Below are 24,093 nucleotides of genomic sequence, written 5' to 3' on the forward strand. Positions count from 1 at the left end.
GGAAAATAATAATAAATATCTGAACTCTTAACAAGGAATATATTTTTTTTTGTCTTGGATTAATAACATAAATTAAAATGAAAAAAAAAAAAAAAAAATTCTGAAGACCAGCACAGTGAGGACTGCCTGCCTATAGTAGATATGAAACCCCTGACACGATAGCATAAAATAATTTTGAATATTATTTAGGTGCTTATACAGTGACTGATGTGTTAGAAAAACAAAAGAAAAAAATGAAAAAGCAGATGATGGTCTAAATGCTAAAGGAATAATTTATGGTGGTGGTATGGATCAATAATAACATATTGAAAAAGTATCTAATTTGGATAGTTGCATATACTTGTTTGCCTTTACTTTCTATTAAGTATAGCAATTGTTAAAAGCTCTTACCTACTTTAAGCTATTCCAGAGATAATTTAATTATAAAATATACAAATAATCTTGAAATTTGGGGAGAGAAACTTAAATTACTTAATTGTTTATTAGCATCCAATTACCTAATTGTTTATTAGCATCCATATTAATATATACATATAGGCATGAAGAGAATGGAAAGAAGAGAAAAAGATTATGGCTGAGTAATCTAGTGTTATGACTTAGCCAGTATTTTAATGTTCTTTTCTGATGAGTAAATATATACCATTAAACTTATGACTACAGTGATAGAGCAACAGGGCAAGTGACTCAGAAGCCAAGAAGTAATTGAGTTTTAAGGGATTTTGAACTGTGTGGAATTCAAAATAGTCTGTCACGTACTACATGACACTTAAGAAACATTGAAATTTTGCCATCTATCAGATCAGCTAAGCGATTAAGATTCAATTTGAGTCTTACATTAGGGAGTCTCTTAGGATTTACTGACTAAAAATGAAACTGCTTCAAGGCAGAACAAAATTAGAATGTCCCAAATCACTTGTAAAGGTCAGGAGAGTAAATTGTGGAAATAGCATTAATATTAAGAGGTGGTGGTTACATGCTTCTTAGTGCATCCACAAATTCCATTTCCTCACGAATGACCCAGAATATTCCATCCGTTGCAGATCCTGATACTTCAGTGAACTTTCTCTGGGCACTTTGAAGGCACATACTATTTGGGATGTGACAGTTGGATCAAACAATCTAAGAGCCTTTGCATTTCTATTCTTTGAATTAAATTCCTGTGGAAGAACATTTTGTCCGAAGTCTGTCAAGATACAGACAGCAGCTTATTTCTTATAGATGCAATTCTTTCACTTGGGAAAGTGACTATTTATTGGAATGCTTAAGCCAGTAGCACACCTGAAGAATAAAGAATTTCTTGCAGTAAAATTACTCTAGTTATAGTATTCCAAATGTTAGCATTTTTAATAATATAGTGTCTTTAGATTTGGATTAGATACAGAGTAAAATTATCAGCTATGTCTCAAATAGAAAAAATCCTCTATCAATTAGTTCTGGTAGGTAATATCCACAGGCTACTGAGTCAATGAAAGAAATATGTAGGCTTTAGAGATAGGTAATATACTTAATGGATTACTTCCTTCTTGGAATTACAGGCCAGTTCAATTGCCAAAAAACATATATTTTCTTCTTTGCCGTAACTATTTCACTGTAAATCATTGAAGGCTATCTAGGCTAACTTAAAAAACAGTTACATTTGAGTTGCACAAAATACTATTAAGTAATCTGAAATTCCAGAAATGCCTTTATGACTTCCTTATTTCATTTCAAAATGAAAAGCTACCTTTTGTCTTTTGCAAGAAGTAAATCACTCAAAAAAAATAAAACAGTGAAATTCTCAGAAAGCACTGTAGGTTTTTTCATTAATCTAGCTGATAACTGGTCTATTTTAAAATACTTATGCATATTATCCATTCTTCCCATTTTACTGAAACCCTCATAATAATTTTAATAACTTAAAAATCACACATTACATAACATTTTCAATAAAATGGCAAATGAACAAAATCTTAAATGAAGACTGGGCAGATTTTTATTTCCTTAATATCTTACTCTGAAATTTGTAGTTTAGTTATGGAAGGTTACTAAGTGCTTTTGTCGTTCTAGACACTTAGCTTTCATAAGTCTTGGAGTTTTGTGGCACTTTGCAATAAAACTGCACTTAGTAGTCATGGAATGACAGAATTAAGATTGTTTATATACCTTAATTGAGTGCTCTGTTGCATATACATTAACACTCTTTTTAGTTACATGATTTTAATCTAGTTTTTACCCACATCTATTGCCGACGGGGGTCGGCAAGCCTTGTTTGTTAGCTGAACTGACCTGGGGTTGTCCTCACCCCAGGGCCCTAGAGCATAGACACCAATATGGGGGATGCGGCAAAATGGCGTTTATTGTGCAGTTCAGTCTGCCTATATACTCCAGTTGAATGCGGAGACTCACCACTGCCCAACTGGGAGACTAATTTCAACTTTTCGCCTTGTATGGCATGGGGTTATCAGTAAACTGCATAAATTAATTATGCTCCTAACTCCCGTGACATCGCGAGATCTTCCGAATGCCATGCCCTATGCTCTAGGCCCTATGCTATACTACATCACCTACTTTCGCTAAGTTCTCTACCATATTAAGCCCTAAAAACACAAAAACTCCTACACACATCAAAACTTTTATTCAGTGAATGAAACTTTGTTTTCCCCTTTATGCTTCTCATTCAATAGGTCACCCCTAAGCTTAATTTATATATATAATCCAAAACCTTAATCAAATGCAAAAAATAATATTCTAATAACTACTTGATCTCCTAATCTCATAAGAATTAATGTCTTAATTAACATTACTATGGAATTTTGATCATAGCATTGGAAGGCTAAAACGATTTCAACATTTTTGTGAAACTAGGTAGTCCTATAGCCTTCATCTGTAGAGATTAACGTCCCAAAGAGAGAAAAAACATCAGGTGTCCCCTGATCTGAGTGCCATATTTGAGGCAGGGGCCTGCTTTTTTTTTTTCCTGGCCATATAGAATTTTCATATAGAAATTCACCTATTTACAGTATATCACTATTTAACTTGAGCAACCATTTGTGATCCATCACAATATCTATAAATGTGACTCTTGGTTTCTCCTATTGGTTATTTAGAATATAAGGTACATATAATTAGTAATTATGAAAACATTGATTGAAGCCTCATCATTCTCAGATAGGAACTCTGTGCAAAAGAAATGTAATTCACTCTCCTTTAAAAGGTGATCATTCTTTTCCTACTATGTCTCTCTTTATTTTTACCACATACTTATCACTGTAAGACATGAAACAGTACAGATAAGAGAGTAACTTAGTACTAAACTGTGAATCATTCCAAGAAGACTATTCATGCTACACATTAATGATAAGAGGCATGTGAAAACTAGCTTGTGATCCTAGAATTAAGTACTAAAATAGAGAATATGTATTATGTTTTAATGGCCTAGTATTTCAAGGTAGAATTTAGTTGAATCTAGACTTATTGTTCCTGTCAAATTAATATTCCTATCATCAACAATGCCATTTATATTGGCATTGTGCCATCAATAGCTTTCATTATAACACTGTACAATGCATAATTATATTATAAAAATGTTGTGACAGATGTATGTTGTCTGTAGTTGACATCAGGAAATAAGGACTGAATCTTACAGCAAAACTTTATTCAGTGACAAATACATAGTAAAGATAACTTATAAGAAGATAATTTAAGACTACTACTATTTCTCCTCCCAGGAGAGCTAAGAATATCACAACAAAAACAAAGTCAAAATTATTAGAAATGTAATATCATTCAATTTTTCATGAAGACTTAGGATCACTATGTTTCAAAAATATCAAATATATGACTTATCAAAACCATAGATTCTATATAGTAGACATCTCACATAGAATGATGAGCAGAAGTAAGATCTGGCATGACTGGACTATACCCCACAAAAGTTTAAATTTATTTCTTTATTTTTTAAATCTTCATAATAATATCCTCATAATCTACTTGTCTGAAAGAAAATCAATGATAAGATACTGTAATTGAATCTGTGACTTGTGAGGGTTCTTGGTTCTGAACATCATTAGTTCTGAATTTTTTTGGAGTCTAAACAAATTAAGTGATCTTTTCAAAATTTAGGAATGGAATTCTTGACAAAAATTCACTTGTGAAATCATAAATGAACAATTTTATCTAAAGCAGCCTACATAAGCAAAGATTTGGAGAGGTAAAATAACTCAATCCTGCTTTTCTGTCTTCATAGAATCATAGAGTCCTTAAGGTTGGAAGAGACCTCCAGAGGTCATCTAGTCCAACCCCCCTGCACACGCAGGCTCACCTAAAGCATGTGGCACACAGTGGCATCGAGACAGGTTTTGAAGACTTCCAGAGAAGGAGACTCCACAACCTCTCCAGGCASCCTGTTCCAGGACTCTGTCACCCTCACAGGAAAGAATTTTTTCCTTAAGTTCCTGTGGAACTTTTGATGCTTCTCTTTGTGGCCATTTYCTCTAGTTCTGTCAGTGGTCACCAGTGAAAAGAGGCCGGCCCCCTCCTCCTCACTCCCTCCCTTGAGGTATTTATACACACTCATCAGCTCCCCGCCCCAGCCTTCTCTTCTCCAGGCTGAACAAGCCCAGCTCTCTCAGTCTTTGCTCATAGGGCAGATGTTCCAGGMCCCTGATCATCCTGGTAGCCCTGCGCTGGACTCTCTCCAGCAGCTCCACATCCCTCTTGTACTGTGGAGCCCAGAACTGGACATACTACTCCAGATGTGGCCTTACCAGGGCTGAGTAGAGGGGAGGATCACCTCTCTCGACGTGCTGGAGACACTCTTCTTAATGCACCCTGGATCTTCTTAATGCACTCCARGATCCCATTGGCCTGCCTGGCTGTGAAAGCATACTGCTGTCTCATGGTCAACTGGTTGTCCACCACAACGCCCAGGTCCTTCTCTTCACTGCTGCTCTTCGGAAGGTCAGTCCTCWGCCTGTACTGGTGTCTGGGGTTATTCCTCAGCAAATGCAGGACCCTGCACTTGCCCTTGTTGAACTTCATGAGGTTTTTCACCGCCCAGTTGTCCAGTCTGTCCAGATCCCTCTGAATGGCAGCACAGCCCTCAGGGCTATCAGCTACTCCTGCCAGTTTGCTATCATCAGCAAACTTGCTGAGGGAGCACTCYATCCCTTCATCCAGGTCGCTGATGAATAAATTGAACAGGACTGGACCAAGGACTGACCCTTGGGGGACACCGCTAACTACAGGCTTCCAACCGGACTCAGCACCACTGATCACCACTCTCTGGGGTGCATCCCATAAGGATGGGATTTCTGCCATTTCTCAAGTTTCTCAGAAAATAAATGACATAAAAATCTTCTATCAATAAATAGTCCACAAAAAATCCTCATTAACTTGAGTGAGAAGACTTGAGGGAACGTAATGGTTGAACAACAACACAACTGTTTGTTTCAACAGAGATGGAGCATGTTAACAAGTAGGAGAATCTAGGAAGAGTACAGGAAATATGCTTTTCAATAACTGTATTTAACATTACCATCCACAGATGAACTTATGTCAATGTCACAATCTAGAACTGACCAGAAATCATTCTAAGCAATGTAAGGTCAAGGAATTACCCCATGATCATGCAGCAACAAGATAATTTTGTATTAATTTTCACTCATCATAATTCTGGAAAATTTTAATTACATTTCAGAATTTTTTTTTCATCGATGATATGTTCATTCTGTCATACTCTGAAATTTTATGTGAAAGTGACCTCAAAAGTGTATTAAATAATCAATGTATTTGTCACATTAAAATATTTTTATATTAGCAGGAAAAAAGCCCTTCATAACCAAAAAAAAAAAAAAAGTTGAATTTGGTGTGTCTCTGTTTCCAGAAACTACTATAAGATACTTTCAAAATAAGTGACCCTTGATCTATCAAGAGCTGAAGCAGAACAGTTTTCTGTGTGCATGCATGTGCATACATGTTCTGAGTTCTTCTCGCCTTCATAAGCATATCTACCCAAACCATTTCACTGAATAAATTTTACTAACATTGTCCTCACTGGAATAAATTTTACTAACATTGTCCTGTCAATTACAATTAAAAATGTTGTGATCATGTTTAAAGTAATAAATTGCCTATACCTAGTGTCCTGTGACATAATGGCAACTAGGAAATTGTTCTGTCAATTACAATTAGAGTAGTGAACACCATGGTTAAAGGTCATAAAACTTTCAAGTGAATGGAATTAGCTGCAGAAACATGCTTGTAACTGCATGTTACCTCTGTGCAGTACTTATATAACAAAACAATACATTGGAGAATATATAAATGTAGAAAAGAAACATCAGAGAGTAAGTAGAAGTACTAAGAGAAAATACTAATATTGATGGAAACATTATTTAGTTCAGTAATATAACCAAAGAAAGGACTGTGCTTAATACAGGCAGAGCATTAGTTGTAATCAGCAAGAAACAGTTAAAATATTACCTGCTAGTGTAAAGAGATTAAACAGAAAAATAGAATRCTGTAAGGTACTGAAGCACAGTGTGAAAGCACAAGAGAAAATGGAAATTCACAGAGCACAAAATAGTAGATTACTATGTTCAGAGAGAGAGAATAGTAAATATGAGTCGAATATAACTGTGATGGACTTTCCTTTCCCATTTCCTCTTCTTTTTTCCTCTCTCTCTCTTTTTTTTTTTTTTTTTTTTAAATGAAGACAGGGAATAAAAGGAATGACTATGAGTATCTAGAAGAACACTCCTGTCCATGCTCATTCCATGGTGAGCACTTGGACATCCTCAAGTAAAGTGGGCTTTATAATGTTTTTATATGATTTTTTTTTATAATAGCAGGATGTAGCAGGATGAAGAATCACCGAAAGGAGTTAGCAACTGAAACTAAAGGAGATATAAAAGAGCGTTTGGAAACAGACACAGTCCTGCCTCGAAGATGACAAAAATAATATTTTTCTGGTGATAAAAGCAGACCATGGAAATCAAAAAAACATAGAGCTGAATGAAACACTAAAGCTGGGAGAAAGTTCACATTTAGAAGGATAAATGGAAGCCAATTTATATATTTTTTTTAATTTCCAGTGTTTTACTAGTAACATAGAGATTTTTGTATTTAAAAAGTGAAGTATTCCTTTCTCTATTCTCGTCAAATCTGAGTTTTGACTCTGTAAGATATTTTGACCTTTCAAGATAGGCTTGCTATAAAAATACACAAAGAAATATATGAGTAGGTCAGAACTCTGGCCAGCTGGAGTCTTGTTACAAGTATAAAAGTTATAGAGATGGTATAGTGTAATAGGATTAGGATTAATAACATAACTCTCTCTCTCTCTCTCTGTGTATATATATATATATATATTATATATATATATATCTATCATCAATACAAGACTATCTGGGCAAAGCACCATCTATTTCATAATATATCTCAGTAGGTGCATTATATTAGGAATATAATATGCCTGGTCCAAAACTGTACCTGAGCACTTTATAGAAGAGCCAAATGCTCAATGGTTGCATATCCTAACAGCTGTTAACAGCCTAAACCCTCTCCCACCTCCCCTCATCTCTAAAAGTAGAAGGAGTCAAATCAATCAGACATTGACAGAATATGGATTTTGTACTTATCTGGTCTTTCTGATTTTCTTTGCCATCTCAATATTAGCTTGTTGCCTACCATCAATAGAACCAAGGCTGATTTAATCTCTCATCAAGCTGCTATCTGACTACTACCTTCCCAAATTACTAGGTTTCATGATCCAGTGCATAAAGGCTATAAATATATGTAAAGGGTTATAAATGATATTAGAAACACTATGAACCAACCAGATTCTAGTCAGCGGTATGTTGCACTCCACTGTGACTCCACTGTGACTCAAAGTCATTCATTTATTAATGACGTAGCAGCAATCTATTTGCATACAGTCATCTGGAGAAAGGAATTGGATATAACATAGGCCCTTCTATGTTCCATTGGGGTAGTAGCCTTGAATAAAAATTATATTAGCAGTCAAATCATATTTGTCAGACAAATATAATCCAAGGGGGAAAATGTTATTCAATTTGACATCCAAAAACTGCAAAGAATGTAAAGCCCTGGTCTACAAGGACTGAGTTCTGGATTCTCAGTTAATATGAGAACAGCAGGCCTACGAGGCTACCAGCACTGCTATCACTACTTTTCCTACTGCAATATAAGTGTGAATGAAAGCAAGAAAGCACTATCAAAATAGATACAAGATACAATACTTATTATGAGATGCAGCCAATAAGATAAGTAGTATGCCTCAGTGGGTTTATTTGGTCTTCAGGGACATTTGGAAATGATTATACCAAGGATCACAGGCTTCATGAAATATTTGGCTGATCCTTACTGGTAGGTTCTGCAGTCATAATCACATAGGATGTCYGATAGTTAAAAATGAGTTAGATGATTACAAGTTTAAAATGACACTGTTTAATATGCCACAGCTATCAAATCTGCATTTCTTTACACTTCCATAGTCAATAATTGACCTTTGGCTATTTATATCTGTGGCGTGTCTGGTGTTCTGCATCTTCACTGTCAAAGCCTCTCCTATTGTACCGTATTCAAACTCTGGGGAGTCCTGGCAACTGTTCAATGTGGTGCAATGTGTAGCTTCCTGATAACACATCTACAATTATATTAACTTAACCTGGTAAAGCACAATTTCTTGTCTTAGGGTCATTGAATAGTTTACTCTACAAACAGAAATAATTCTAAGAGGATATCTATATAATGCTTTTATAACTATTTGCCATTTCTATTAGTTATAACATCGGTATCACTCCTATATTACCAGATGTGCTGTACAACAAAGCTCTGAGAAAACAAAACAGAATATAAAACACATAAAATTTAATCACTTTCAACTTTTAATTAAAATTCACTAGCGTTCTGGGCTCTGTACTGGACTGTACTGTATGGCCAAGATAGGACCATTGTGTTCAATGAAACTCCCCAGGACATACTTTTTTTTTGTGATTTAGAGATAGGTTTAGTCAGGTAACAGATGTCTGAATGTGCAGCTCAGTCAAGATAAGAGAACATGTAGACATGAACAATAAAGGATTTTAAACACCTTAGCATGTATTTGATTTTGTATAATGGAACTAAGATGTCTAAATGTCTTAGTGAGTGTAAAGCCACTCTGTAACTGTATCATTAGATTCACAGGAGCTATATTTTACTAACATTGTCTCTGAAGTAGCTCAGGATGAAACACAGCAGGTAGAATGAAATTCCTAATCTGATTAAATCAACAGAAATTTCTCTATCAATTTAAAAGATCAGGCATTTTACTGAGAGTCTGATGTCTCAAAAGTTTGCAGTACAGTTTGCAGAACTAACAGATTAGCCACAGAGTAGACACAGAAACCTTTTTTTTTTTTTTTTTTAATTTACATTAAGCATTCTAGCTGCCTTTTTTTTTCTCCTCATGCTATTCAGAGGTAACCAAGTCTGGATACTAACACTTATTCAGATCAAGCAGCTGTTCTTCCAAGATTATGGACCATAACAATACAGAAGAATATAGAGATCAGGTGCTATTTAACTTAGAACCAAGAAAACCAAGAACCAAGAGAAGMTAAATAAAAAAGATGTTGCACCTGAGTAAATCTATGCTAACATAAATGTATCAGGTATATAGTACTAACTTTTTTTTTTCCGTCTAGTGCCAAGTTGCAGTAGAAAATGATCTAAGGTACCTGAGAAATCTCAATTCTTAGAAAACTGATACTTTTTTATTACCCACTCTTGTAAAAAGAGCATGCAGCTCTGGAAGAAACCAACTTAGTACTACTGATATTTTCATTTTGATAGTAATTCCAAGCATGCTTTTCTTGCATTTACTTGACTTATTTTACAGTCTTTCTGTAACTAATAGAGACACTTTCTGCATCAAGAATAAATGGTTGTCTGATTCATGCTTTGGGAATTATTTGCAGTTACTTCACTCAATACTATTTCATTTCACTGGTGGTTACCTAAGCAGTATGTGAATGTCTAACACTATAATGACAAACAGGTAGGCTTTTTCCAGCTTTACTCAGTCACATTTYGTATATCACTACTTACTAGTTAAAATTCTTGTACATTGGCTGATACTTCATGTTACTACTCCTATATGATTTTTAAAAGATAAACAAGTCCAGAGAATTATTATGGTATGACACAGTTCAATGCTGGTTTCAATATTAATTAGATGAGGAAATAAATTTATACAGAGAAGACTTTGTCAGTTTGATCCACTTTCCTTTCACAGCARTGCAGAGGCTCTCTATTCAGAAATATTCAGTACTGTACTTGCCACTTATTAATGAACATTCAGTTAAAGGGAAATCCTAGCAAAATACAGGTATCTGTGACTTTTTTGCTTGTTTTGTTTTTTTAATTGACTCTTTTTTCTAAGATAAAATTCAGTTAAAATTAGAATATTTTAGTTTAGATGCTTATATGTAAGTATTTTTGTATGAGCTAGTTATTTAAATTTCTTGTAGTCAATGGCAATTTAACTAGTACATTTAGTGGAATCTACAGCTGTAATTGTCTAAATAAACATCTGAACATAAATCTTAATCCAATTCTAACTGTAACCAAAATTGTGTGGACACTCRAAACAATGTTTAAATTCTCTAAAATTGTGGCTCCATTCTATATATGCTATAGAAAACTATTAAACAGCTAATATTTACACCAGAAAAATTGCATTTCACATGTATCAGCAGTTAAGTAACGTTTTATGGACTTTCTTTTTGGATTTTCAAGTCTAAGCTTCATGTAATTGAGATAAAATTGTATACTGTATTTTATCAAAAGAAATTGCTGCAAATTTAACATTATGGATAGGATTTTATTCTAATGCCTTTCATTATTTAACAGAGCCATCTAAGTTAGGAGTACAGCCACACTAATTTTACAGTGCAGTTAATTGAAGATTTGAATCACCTGCAGGGAGTATTTCATTCTTTCCATTGATTACTAGCAAAAAAGAAAAAAAAAAAAGACACTTCAGTACTTATCATTAGAAATGAAATGAACTTGTCAAATAATCTGGTTTCAATCCATATTCAAGTTTTATGCACTTGTGTGAGGTTCCTAATTTAGGGATATTACTGTAGTAAATATCCCATATAGCCACTGTCAGAAAGGCACCTCTAGAGGGTAATGCACATCTTAAATTGTTTGAAACAGTGCCATATTTTCCCTGCTTCTCACTTTCCGTAAATAGCACCCATATTTTCCCCGCTTACTACAGAAGAAAACAAGCATACCTCTCATCCCAACTTTATAAAGTTCATTTAACTGTCTAAAATTAGATGTTGTGGATTTTGACCTTACCTCTTTCCTCTCCATCAACATTTCTGCTGGAAGTGGTTTTAGAAAGTGTTTCTTTTGAAAAGCAAATAAGTYCAGCTGAAGGTGCTGATATATCAAACTACCACCTGTTTTCACTTCCARTGTGAACTGAAAAAAATATTTATTATGAAGACTACCTAACCAAAAATACCTCTGTAATTAATGTAAGAAGTGTTTTGTTTATACATTTATAGAAGTTCCTGAAGCAAGAATATATTGTTATCTCTGGTGTTATTAGGACAAATGTATTACTAAAGGATAACAACAACCAAATGAAGGTAAAAACATTACTTTGGCTGTTAAGGTCTCAAGGAATCCTAAAACATTAATTGAGTAAATTTCTGGGTTATATCTCCAAAACCGTAGATATTTCTCCATCACCTTTTATACATACTCCTCAAATTATAAGCTTTCAGAATATGAAACAAAAGCAACATTCTGAGTTAGGCTGACTCAGAATTACCTACCATTACCAATTGTTTCCTTTTTTTTTTTTTTTTTTTTTTTTCCTGACCCAAACATTCACATGGAAACCAAAAAAAATGTCCAAGTTCTTCCAAGATGCACATAAATTACACAGATATTCAGAAATTGGTTTAATTCCTCTTAAATCTCCTGGCATCTCCTTTAAATTGGGCCCTTACGTTAGTTTCAGTACCCTTGAAACATACTGTAAAAAATTAATTATATTGAAGCTATGCACTATAAATTCATGATTCTTGTGATGAAAAAAAAAAAAAAAAAAAAAAACCCACATCTGACCTTTCACTGCAATTCCCACTAAAACTTGTAGCCTTGTGTGATGGATATGCTCCTTTTCCAGCTCAGCCTGGCCTGTACCTTACATGCAGCCCTGTTCAGTTGCTAACCACCAGCGATTTATCTAATCCTGGTAGGCGCCACCATCCTGATTTCTTCTGCCACTTAGACTCAACATAACATTCCTGAAGGCTGCATCCCAAAGRGRAGGTAAGGCTARTRCACTAGCCAATGGGCCTCTGAAATGAAAGAATGACTATAAGTCAATCATCTTATCCTATAAATATGCGGACAGCCCGAGAGCCCCTTGAGCTCTCCTGACACGGCTGTGGCCTGCACAGCAGGATCTCCCCTTGAGCAGGGACGCCTCTCAAGGTTACTCCTCGAGGTTGAGAGATTCCCCTTCCCACAACAGGTTTGTGGTAAGTGAACATAGCGTGCTGTCTTTCTTTAAYTTTACTTTGTAACTGTGCACAAGGACCCTTAGTCATAAACCATTGACCAGGTCTGGGACTAGGATTGGATCCAGCCGCACGCAGACTCCTCTCAGAAGGAGCCTGGAAAGCAAGGGGGTCCAATTTGAACCTCGTGACCCAACGGGAGAGTATCCCAAGATAATTGTGTATTATCTTGAGCSTCCATGCAGTGAATAATAAGTGACCATAGAATCTCGTGAATCTCTTGCCATAGAATCTCGTGAAATCATTGTCCATATTAATAAATCCTATTATTATTTCTTTCATACGAGTGAAGTGCATTTGTCACTCACCCCTGCCACCACTCGTTCCGTGACAAATTGGCGTAGTCGGCAGAATGGCAAGTTGTATCACTACTTATTTACAAAGGCATGGAGTGAACCCGAGTCCCAGCTTCTCAGAGGAGTGGACTCATTATAACTGGCATGAATGAGCAGAAACAGGAACTGCACGTATTGCCAGTGTATAGTAGACCGAGTACACGCTTACCGTCCCACCTGATCCAGATCAAGGCACGGATCTAGGTGCGGAATGTGCTGTGGCTTGTGTGGATCTGCCTGACAATCCCCCAGATCCAGGCTCTTTAGATCCTGAACAAGAGCCAGATCTGTTTCTGTCCGATCCATGCAACTGGCATGCTGAGGTACACCAAGAAGCCAGGAAAGCAGGGGATGCAGAAGTGCTGTGTGCTTTCCCAGTCATGTACTCGTGTAATCCAGGCTCTGCAATATCAGCCTTTAGAGCACAACATAACACAGGAACTCCGAAAGCCAGTGTTAGAGAATGGGCTAACAGCTCCTTTTACCATGAACTTACTGACAAACATAGCAGAGTCCCACAAATTCGTGCCACACAACTGGGAGCTGATTAACAAAATGATACCGACTCCCATGCAGTATATGATCCTCCTGACGAAACGGAGGCACAGTGCAGAGAAAGAGGCAGAAACCCAAGGCCAGAAGCTGACGGGGTGGCTCCTTCRTTATTTCCTCCRTCTGCCTCCCGTGGCCTTGAAGAAGCAACAGATCCTGCACCTCCCTGGTGCAGGGAAGCGGTGGAAGCGGCAAGGTCATTAAAGCAGCTGCTAATGTGCTTCTTCCCCCCCCTTCTCCMCCACTTTCCGCACAGAGTAAAAAACCTCCCACTATTTTACTTTAAGGCTGGCCTGCTGGCAGCAGCTGAGTGGCCCGCTGGGCGGGGGGGTGGCAGGACATTCGAGTTTACACATACTTTGCAAACTGCAGGACTTGTGGCAGTGGTTCACTGTTTTCGTATGTTTTCACAAGTGATTAACATTGTTTCTGATTCAGCATATGTTGCAGGACTGGTTAACCGACTAGAAGGAGCCTATTTGAATCATCCACATGCTCCTTACTTTATAACACATATCAGGTCTCAGACAACATTGCCTSGTCCTCTGATGGAARGCAATCAGCATGCTCACAGCCTTGCCAGGGTAACCACCCTTCCAGACATATTCCAGCAGGTGCAGTTGTCTCACGCCTTCCTTCACCAGAGTGCCCACACTTTGCACCGGATGTTCCATATCACGACTGATGAGACACAGCAAATTATCCAGGTCTGTCCAGATTGTCAATATCACCTGCCATGGAGGTAAACCCTTGAGGCCTGACGCCTSTCCGGATTTGTAAGACAGATGTCACTCATATCTCAGAATTATATTACATATTCACCGTCATACGCATGATGTCCAATACCACTTTCTAGCTGTCTTTGCAATGCTAGGGGCGCCAACTCCTAAGTTAGCTCGGAGGTCAAACCCGAGACAAGGGAGAGGAAGATGATGAAGGTAAAACCCTGATAACGAGACCAGATACCCCCATTGCTGAGCACACATGTGCACACTGGGGAAAGTTGCATAACAATAAAGGCAGAGCTTTACCTGCCCTCTGATTGCCTCCTGACACATACTGGCCATACGTGGCAGGACGCGCCAGATATAAAAATGATTGTGGATCTGAGGCGGACAGAGACTCCAGCCGAGACCTACGTTGTCTCTGTGGGGAYGCCCACAAGCTTGGAGCCTGTTAGCCACCTCTTGTCCATCGAGGGGAATTATCAGTTTTGCTATCCTACTGGACACCAGCCTGCTTAGTTTACACCTGAAGGAGTTACTGTGACACCTTAGTTACCTTAGTTACTGTGACAAGGCAGAAACATAGCTGCCTCAGTGCAACCACCTCTTTACATGCTTGGAATCAATCTGCCGTGTGGCGGGGAAACGCCACGTCGAGGCCACCGAACACCTTGAGAACAAATCCACCACAGGATAGGATTCATTCACAGGATAGTAATTCACAAGATAGCAGTTCCTGTGCAAKCAAGATTCTGGCAAAGTGCCTTCAAGCCAGGAAGGACTTGGAGATGGCCACTATACATTCTGGAAGATCAAGAAAAGTGGCCGAAGAATGTAACTTTAAGATATAGCACCTTTTGTAACATGTTTTTTTGCAGGAGGAAGAATAAGTGGTTAAGTGGGATGAAATCCCATATGTAGATTGGTTGTTTTTCCTGAAAAATGATCATGAAACAACATGGAAATGTAAATTGCTGGTATCTGATTTGAAGATGTTAGAGGGGAATATGGTTTTTGGTAACTGATTTGAATGATTATGGAGGACAAAAGGAAGGTATCTCAGTTTTGTTTGRCTTGCAGTACAGAGAAAATGTTTGAAAGGCTATTTGTAAGTAGATGATGGRGAAGAGGATGTGCAATTGATGGTCTGTTGGGAAAGGAGAATTGATGATAATTCCTTTATCATAAAAAAAGGAAGAATAAAGCGAAGACCTGAGTCCAGTTGCAGGCAGGGCTCAAGCACAGCAAAATGCTGTGATTCAGGCTCCACTATATCAGGCAGTGAGAGCAGAGAAAACACTTATATATGTAAAAGTTCCTTTTCAACTGAAGATTTAATGAATTGGAAGGAGTCAGCTACTTAAAAATGCTTCTGAATACTTTACTTGCGCCCAAGTATTTATTCAATACAATACTCTGAATGGTATTGAATAAAACTTGAGAGGAAAATGAGAGATAAAATACTAGGGAGAAAACATTTTATGTTACCCTGAGAACCAGACTGGGATCAAATAGAGGTGCATAAGTTGATAATTAAACAATATCAGCAGCTAGTATTACATGCAGTAAAACATGCAGTGCTTAGACCTGTTGTAAAACTATATCAAGTTGTACAGGGCAAGGCTGAAGACCCCTCTACTTTTTATAAGCAGTTTTGTGAGACTGCTGAAAAATGAACAGACTTGGATCCTGAAGATGAAGCTGAACAACAGATTGATGACAACTGGGATCCATTTGCACAATGCAAATAGAGATGGCCTTGGTTACAAAAGYTGTTACTAGAACTGTTATTCTTGTTTATGGTATTCATTTGTATCATAGGTTGTATTCCTTGTGTAACGGTGTTACTGTGGGATACCYGCCCAGGCTAAAACAGATAACGGGCCTGCATATGTTGACAAATTCCCACATGCAGGTACCTCTCACTCAATCGCAGCATTATTTCAACAGTGGCGTATAAAACACTGCACTGGATCCCTCACTCGCCTACGAGTCAAGCCATTGTTGAGTGTGCCCATGGCATCCTGAAAACCATGCTACAAAAACAAAAACCCATCCTCAGGGGATACTCCCCTCAGGAACGGTTGCAAAAGGCTCTGTATGTACCTAACCTTTTAAATCGAGAAACAAACAAAGACAACGTACTCCCAGCGCAAAGACACTTYGGCATTATCACTCAGGAAAAGCTAAGTACAGCTTTAGTGAAAATCCGAAACCCTGAGTCACTCCAATGGGCAAAACCTGTACCTTTAATAACACAAGGATGAGGGTATGCTTTTGTCTCTACACGATGGGTTATAGCGCAGGACCACGATGGGTTATAGCGCAGTGGTTCTGGCCAGCATTGCCTGCTGCAGCATCTTTGATACCCTCAGGAAGGGGAAGGAGCCTGGAAAGCAAGGGGGTCCAATCTGAACCTCGTGACCCAACGGGAGGGTATCCCAAGATAATTGTGTATTATCTTGAGCCTCCATGCAATGAATAATAAGTGACCTTGCCATAGAATCTCATGAAATCATTGTCCATATTAATAAATCCTATTATTATTTCTTTCATACGAGTGAAGTGCATTTGTCACTCACCCCTGGCACCACTCATTCCATGACACCTTGGAGGAACAATATCAGCCCCCTTTGAAAGCTGAGGAGGAACCATGGGGGTAATGAAGGCAATGGTGCCCTTCCCAAAGAATCCTATACAAGAACCACTGGGAAGCACCACCACCACCAAATGGAGGACTCACCTCCCTGTGGTATTACAAAGGTGCTTTGTGTGGTGAGGAGTGAGGTACATGGGTCCTTTCTACAGTGGGGTGGTGGCATGAGGCATCTGCCATCCTGTCCCTGTGGGGCATGGTGCCAGTAGCATGTAACTCCCTTTCTTCATTTTAATTCTTGAGGAAAGCTGAAACCTTGGGGTGCCAAAAAAAGTGTTTACACCAAAGAAAAGAGATAGATCCTAGGAAGTTTTTGTGTAAGACTATTTTTGTTTTGTTTTGTATTAGATAATGTCTCGGGTGTGTTTGGGTGACAAATCTGTGTTCTATGAGAGGGAAAGTGGCTTGGAGGCACATTGTGTCAGTGTTTAAGCATGTGTGGCTGCTGCTTCTTCCCTGTCTTTTTCACTGCTTGACGATGGCAGGCTGAACTGAGATGAGCTAAGGGGCAAAAGATGTTCTTATTTCTGCATACTGTGAATGGACTGCTCTCTACAAAAGAGGAGCCAAAGAAGAAAACCCAAATTATAGGCTGGAAAACTTTTCCTCAAATCCCTGGAACCTCCGTGGTTGGTTTCAATAAAAATGCTACTTCTGTTTGCATTGTGTTCTGATATTTTGCTCTTGCTCAGATGAGAGACTTCAGAACAAGAAAGTGTGGCATAACTGCCAAGTGCATATCCATTCATGTATGATCTGTGAAATCAGTTTGCAGATGTGTCTTCCCTCAGCTATTTTTCATTTTCTCAGGTTAGTAGCAACCATCTTGCATCTACTCCTTGTTGCCCTTAGGCCGGAGGCAATTTCCATGGTACCAGTTTGATTTGTATTCATTTTTAGACTCATAATTGGAAAGGGAATACTGAGTTGCAAGATATCTGTATTTGGATTTATATGCCAATAAACAAGCTCTTCTTTCTGGACAATGAACAATAGACAAAATCACATATGATGAGTTATATTAATGTAGAATTAAACATCAGTGGATGAGAGCAAAATGTTTGCTGTGGGTATCTACTGACTCGAGAATTAATCTCAAGGGATGCTACAAGGTCTAAGTAAGACATCTTATACATGATTTTATAAACCTAGAGATTATAGGTTTATAGAACTAATTTTGTGCATATAGATACTTTGGCAATTGCTTTCTCTTTTTTATTAAAGGGGTAAAAGCAATAGCATATTATTGTACAACATATGAAAAATCGTCATTAATTAGATAACCATAGTTTAAATTGAAATAAATTATTTCCTTTCTACCATGTCTGATTCCCTCGGAAGAGTTTGGATACAAGTGATCTGATGAATATCGTTTACTTGGAATTTAAAGTGATTTAGAGAAAGAAAATCCTCATAAAACTATCAAAGCCATGGAAGATAGGAACTCAGAGATACTGCTAAGCTGCTCTTTTATTTTCACAATACTGGACTATTAATTTTGGTTTCATGGAATTACACATGAGGATTTGACCTATTTTTTTTTTTTCTCTTTTTAAGTGAGCAATCACAGAATAGATTATTTTAAGATATACTAGCACACACAAAGAGAGGCAATTAAATGTTAAAAAAATCTTAAATTTCAATGAATAAATATTTTTCATAAATTTATTTCCTTTATATGGRTCAGTGCTTTCCACAGTCCCATGACGAACATTTTATATGGATGGAAGAACCATAAAAGTGAAAGGGAGAGAAGATTATTCAACTGGCTGCTGACTTGGTAATTTTTTTTTTTTTTTCTTTTTTTTTTGTGAAATTCAGGCTACTTTTAGGAGAAATGAGGAGACAAAAGAGAAAGGAAAGGAAGGGATACAGAAGCTTAGGAGAGAATATCTTCATGACTAATAGTAGATTGAGACTATATCTTGCTTTGCCTGGTGGAAGGAGTGATTTATTCTTACTAGTTCTTTAACAACAAACAAAGCTTTTAGATAAAAGCTATATACTAGATAGGAAAAAAGAAGATATTTTTCAATGAAATTAAATACTTTGTGGCAAATGACAACCGTAGTTTGCTATATATATTACTTAATGAAGATTCATAACAGACAGTCTAAGGTTTCATGTTAACTATCTTGAATATTGTTCTCCAAAATGAAGTTAAAAATATATCTTTCTCTCAAGGTCAGGAGATCTGGATCTGTAGTTGCTTTTCTAACTGATTACTAAATCAGGTAATTTTAAATTTTACAGGTGAAGCACAAGACTAAATGCAGCATGTATTTGGTGGGCACCATGCAATGGAAGTAATATAATAGTTGTAGTCCGCCTATTCCCCTGTCAGCTAGGAAGACAGCAAGAAAATATTTCAGTTGCTGCTCATACTGTCAAGGCCATAAACCTTAAAAAAGAACTTAGAACAGCACACCACAGCCAACAAGCTGTGATGAACTATGGTTCATCCGTTTTTGAAATCTGAGTATTTCTGTCTGCCTCTTTAAAAATGTGAATTTATTTGGAAGTCTCGAGAAAGGCCTATGTAAAAGATTTTGAGAGAGTAATTGTATAAGTATCAGTTAAACTGATAACGCATCTGAAGTAATGCTTGCTTGTATAGAAAGTGAGGAGTAACAGAAGATTTTGCCATAGTAATCTTAAAGTAATTTCTTCAAATTGTGAAAATAAAACACTATTTATTACTTTAAAAAACTCTCAAATTTGTAATAATAGATTTTTTTTTATGCAGTTCAATGTAGTTTTATGTAGTTCAATGTAACTTACAGTCATAAAACCTTAAGAGGAAAATACAACCACTAGTCTTAAAAAATAACTCACTATCTTTTTGCAGTTGTCAACATTTGCAATTACACAAAACATTAGCAACTCAGTATCATTTATTACAAATACTTTTATGAACTTGTGTGGAAAGATAATAACTAAATCTTGCATTTCAAAAAAATAACTAGTCTCTTGAACTATTATGGATGAATTATCCTCCTTGGTTTACAGCCAGGATACAAATCAGTAGATTCCTCTTTATTTCCCCCAACACACATTTATTCATTATTACTTCTGTTTAAAATATTCTAAACCAGAGACCAGATTTGCAATGCCCACTAACTTCTGCTGAGAAAGTTAATGCACAATGAGTTATGTTGGCTTCCTCATTCAAGTACGTAAATACAAGTTCGGCTTCATGAAAATCTGGCTTTTACTTTAGTATATTTCAGGGGCAAAAACAAGCAAGAAAGTTCTACACCACAGAACTGCTGATTTTAAAAAGGATGTATTTATGTCTGTCTTTAAAAACCTCATACTGTTATGTTGGGAAAAATACTGTGGACCTCCTGAACACCAGAACACATATCTGAGTTTATTGTATGTCAATAGCACTGTTTGGGTCCCACTGAGATTTAACTAGAGCTGTTTTAAATAGTGGAAGCTTTTTGTCAATTATATTTTAGTGGTCAGGGACTGCTGATGCATCTTGATCCTAAAGGGGGAAAAAGTCTATTTTGACATGCTATCTATGTAATACTGAAAAATTCTCCTCCAGCACCTTACATATATTCAGACAGTGGGGGACTTTTCAAGAGATATATTGAACTAAGCTGGATAGCTCAGATGAAAGAACTGATCTCTTGAACATGTTGAACACAATTTGTGCTACTAGATTTCCCTCATATACCCTAGTGGTCTATAGATTTAAAGAGGATATTAAATTAAAGGAATTTCACAACAGCAGGGAGAGGATTCCAGCAGAGGTAGCATTGAAATTAACTTTTACTTCTAGCAAAAAACATTGCATAAGAGATTTTTTATTCCAGTTCCATGACATATGCAATATCTCTTAAACTTGTGCAGATGATAATAATGTCGAAGTAAAGAGCTTTCATCAAGCAGTCCAAGTAAAAGTGAACTAAATTTACTTTTGCTAAAATCAAATTACATAGCCTTTTGTACTGCTTCAAATGGATTGTAGGTGATAGCATGACATACCTGACCCTTCAAAATTTTCAAAAGAAGCAGATCCCTCTCTTCTCCAGAAGAAGAAACACTTGCAAAACCATTGCTTTTGCTGATTTTTTGCAAGTACTGTGAGTCAAAGTAATTCAGGATCCATTGAATTTCTGACAGGTCTGGGCAACTCAGGATAGGTCCTCTGATACTTAAAAATTTATGGTGAAGAAAAACAGGTGGTAGGAGTGTTTGAGTTACTCAAGACTTCAACAGGACCTAGCATCTCCTTGACAGTGCTATACTTCCTTCTAATCCTAGTGACCCTTCTTARATTTTGAGATATGTCTACTCTACAAAGAGGCTTTAAGGTTAGGATTCTCAATTAGTTTCGCATCTGAGGAATGTGCTGGTACATATAAGGAAACTCTCCTTGACCATATCTCAAGTTTCTTTGGGGTACCAACCTGGCTGTGATGGAGAATGGTGTCCACCCATGTCTTCTTTGACATGAATGACATGAATGACATCATATAGCTCCATTTGCTCAYTCAGATTCAAGAGATTATATATTTAATATCTAGTTTAGATACACGTGTTGAGTTTCAATTTCAGCCAACCATATCTAGGAGTTTTTTTTCCCCTTCTGGAAGCAAGCTACCTGTGTTGTGAGGTGCTAACTTTTAGTTCACTCCAAACTCCAAGCTTTGTTAACAATATTACATTTTTAAAATATATGTGTATATATGTAAAATATGTATATGTTGGAGCCCTGGCTGTACTAAATGACTATGAAGCACTGCGGTACTAGAGAAGTGAACAAGGTTACCCTCGGTCATTGTTCCATGAGATACCAAGAGTAGCAACTGCCTAATTGCAGTTAGAACTGGTTGAAACTGGGTGTTTGTCGTAAGAAGCGAGACTTCAAGAACCAATGGGAAAGAGAGATTTGRCGCGTGGACAATGCGTGTTAACCAATCACACTCTGTACCTTGGCACGTAAACAGCATGTCTCTGCCGTCTAACCAATTATGTTGCCTTCAGGTGATATCACAGTTATCCAATTATATTGTCTTCYAATGATATCATAGTGCCTTCTGATGATATATAAGTGTGTTTGCTTTCTAATAAAGTTGGCTAGAACTAGCATCATATTGATGTGACCGGTTCTCCCAGTCGCTACATTTCCGGGGAAAAAATAAAAAGAGGGACCGGACCGTGGCATCTGGTGACCCCGACGTGATCAACCAAGGGGCAGAGACAGAGTGCCGGAGGAGAGCGAGCATCCTGCTGCCAGCTGCGACGGACTGCGGCTGGACGTCCAAAGAGACGGAACAGGGTGGCGCCACRACTGACTGGTGAGTCAGTAAAGCAGGATGGGAATAGCCGCATCGGCTATGGAGCGTGCGACACTGGAATGCCTCTTAAAGTTGGCAAAAAGAACYGAAATTAAAGTAGAGAAAGCTGCTTTAATTAATCTGTTATTGTGGTGTCSCAAGAAGGGACTGCTGGCAGAACCTTCTCAAGTATACAGTGTAACRGTGTGGGAAAAGATTGGAAAAGAAATCTGGGAAAGCGTCCAAATTGGGTCCAAGGATGCAAGACAGYTTGCTAGTACACACCGGGCTGTCCGAATAATGATTGAACAATTTAACGGAGAAGCGCAAGTTTCGGCTGCCCTATGTCAAGTGGTACAAKCTGGAGGAAAGGAATCGGATGATTCTGGGGAGTCGGAGTGTACGGTTATGAATGGAGGCAATGAGGATGGCTCAAGCCCCCCACAAGAAAGCTCTGACATGACTYCTAAAACATATCCAATTACATTGGYTGATAAGGAGGCTTGGGGAAAAGCATGGRAAGACKAATTTCCTCTCTGGGAAGGGGAGAAGAAGGAGAAGAATGAGATAGTTCCGATTGCTTCCCCAATGGAAACGGCAGCAATGAAAGCTGCAGTGAAGGTACTGAAAGAGTCGGGCAAAAAATTTAAGACTTGTATCAAGTCGAAGCAGGCCCGGGAGTGTGTGGAAAGATTGATTAAGGAAGGCGTTATAGACTTTCCGGCAGAGATTTTTAACGAGAAGAATTGGACAAAAATGAAAACAGCACTCGTCAACAGAGCTATGGTGGGGAAAACGCAAGAATTAGTAACTTTGGGAAAGATACTGACACTCTTGAAAGAGGTTAAGGACGATGCTGATGCGTGGAGGATAGCGAGATCATATTTGTGTGGGAGGATTGATCGCATATACAGARAGGYTGRAAAGGAGAACGACGCAGGCACCCAGACTGGCAGGGTGGAAGAGAAGGAAGGTGATGAGGAGAAAGATCAAGGCACGAATCAAGGTGAGGAATGCACGGTGGCTTGTGTGGATCTACCTGACAATCCTCCAGATCCAGGACCTGTAGACCCTGAACAAGAGCCAGATCTGTCTCTGTCTGATCCGCGCGACTGGTGGGCTGAGGTACATCGAGAAGCCAGGAAAGTGGGAGATGTAGAAATGCTGTCTGCTTTCCCAGTCATGTATTCATGTAATCAGGCTCTKYGATATCAGCCTTTAGAGCACAAAATAACAAAGGAACTCCGAAGGACAGTGTTAGAGAATGGGCTGATAGCACCGTGAAGTTACTGCAGACCATAACCAAGTCCTTTTTGCCACAGAAYTGGGAGCTAATTGCAAAAATGATACCGATTCTCATGCAACATATTATTCTCCTAACGGAATGGAAGCGCAGTGCAGAGGAAGAGACAGGAGCCCAGAGCCAGAAGCAGGTGGGGTGGCTCTTTCATCGTCTCCTCTGCCTGTCTCCCACRACCATGAGAAAGCGATGCCTCCTCCTCCTCCCTGGCACAGGGAAGCAGTGGAAGCAGCAGCAAGCAAGGTCTCTTCCCCCCTCTTTTCCCCCATTCCTGCCTGGAGCAGAAGTTGCTCAGTTATCTTACTCCAAGGTTAGCCCGCTGGCAGCAGCAGAGTGGTCCCGAGGCAGGGGGGTGGCAAAATGTTTGAGTCTATGGGCATTTTGCAAACTGTGTAATTTGTAATGGTGATTCACTGTTTTTGAATGTTTTCACATGTAATTAATATTGTTTCTGTTAGCATAAGTTGCAGGACTGATTAACCGACAAGAAGGAGGCTGCTTGAAGGAAGTAGCTGATCCTTGGCGTTACACTTTTCTCAACGACCTTTATATTTCTTGAAGCATCACCATGCTCCTTACTTTATAACGCCTATAAGGTCTCCTACAACATTGCCTGGTCCTCTGATGTAAGGAAATCA

This window comes from Nothoprocta perdicaria, unplaced genomic scaffold (assembly GCF_003342845.1).
Source record: "Nothoprocta perdicaria isolate Ctin4 unplaced genomic scaffold, notPer1 scaffold_364, whole genome shotgun sequence".
In the NCBI taxonomy this organism is placed as follows: domain Eukaryota; kingdom Metazoa; phylum Chordata; class Aves; order Tinamiformes; family Tinamidae; genus Nothoprocta; species Nothoprocta perdicaria.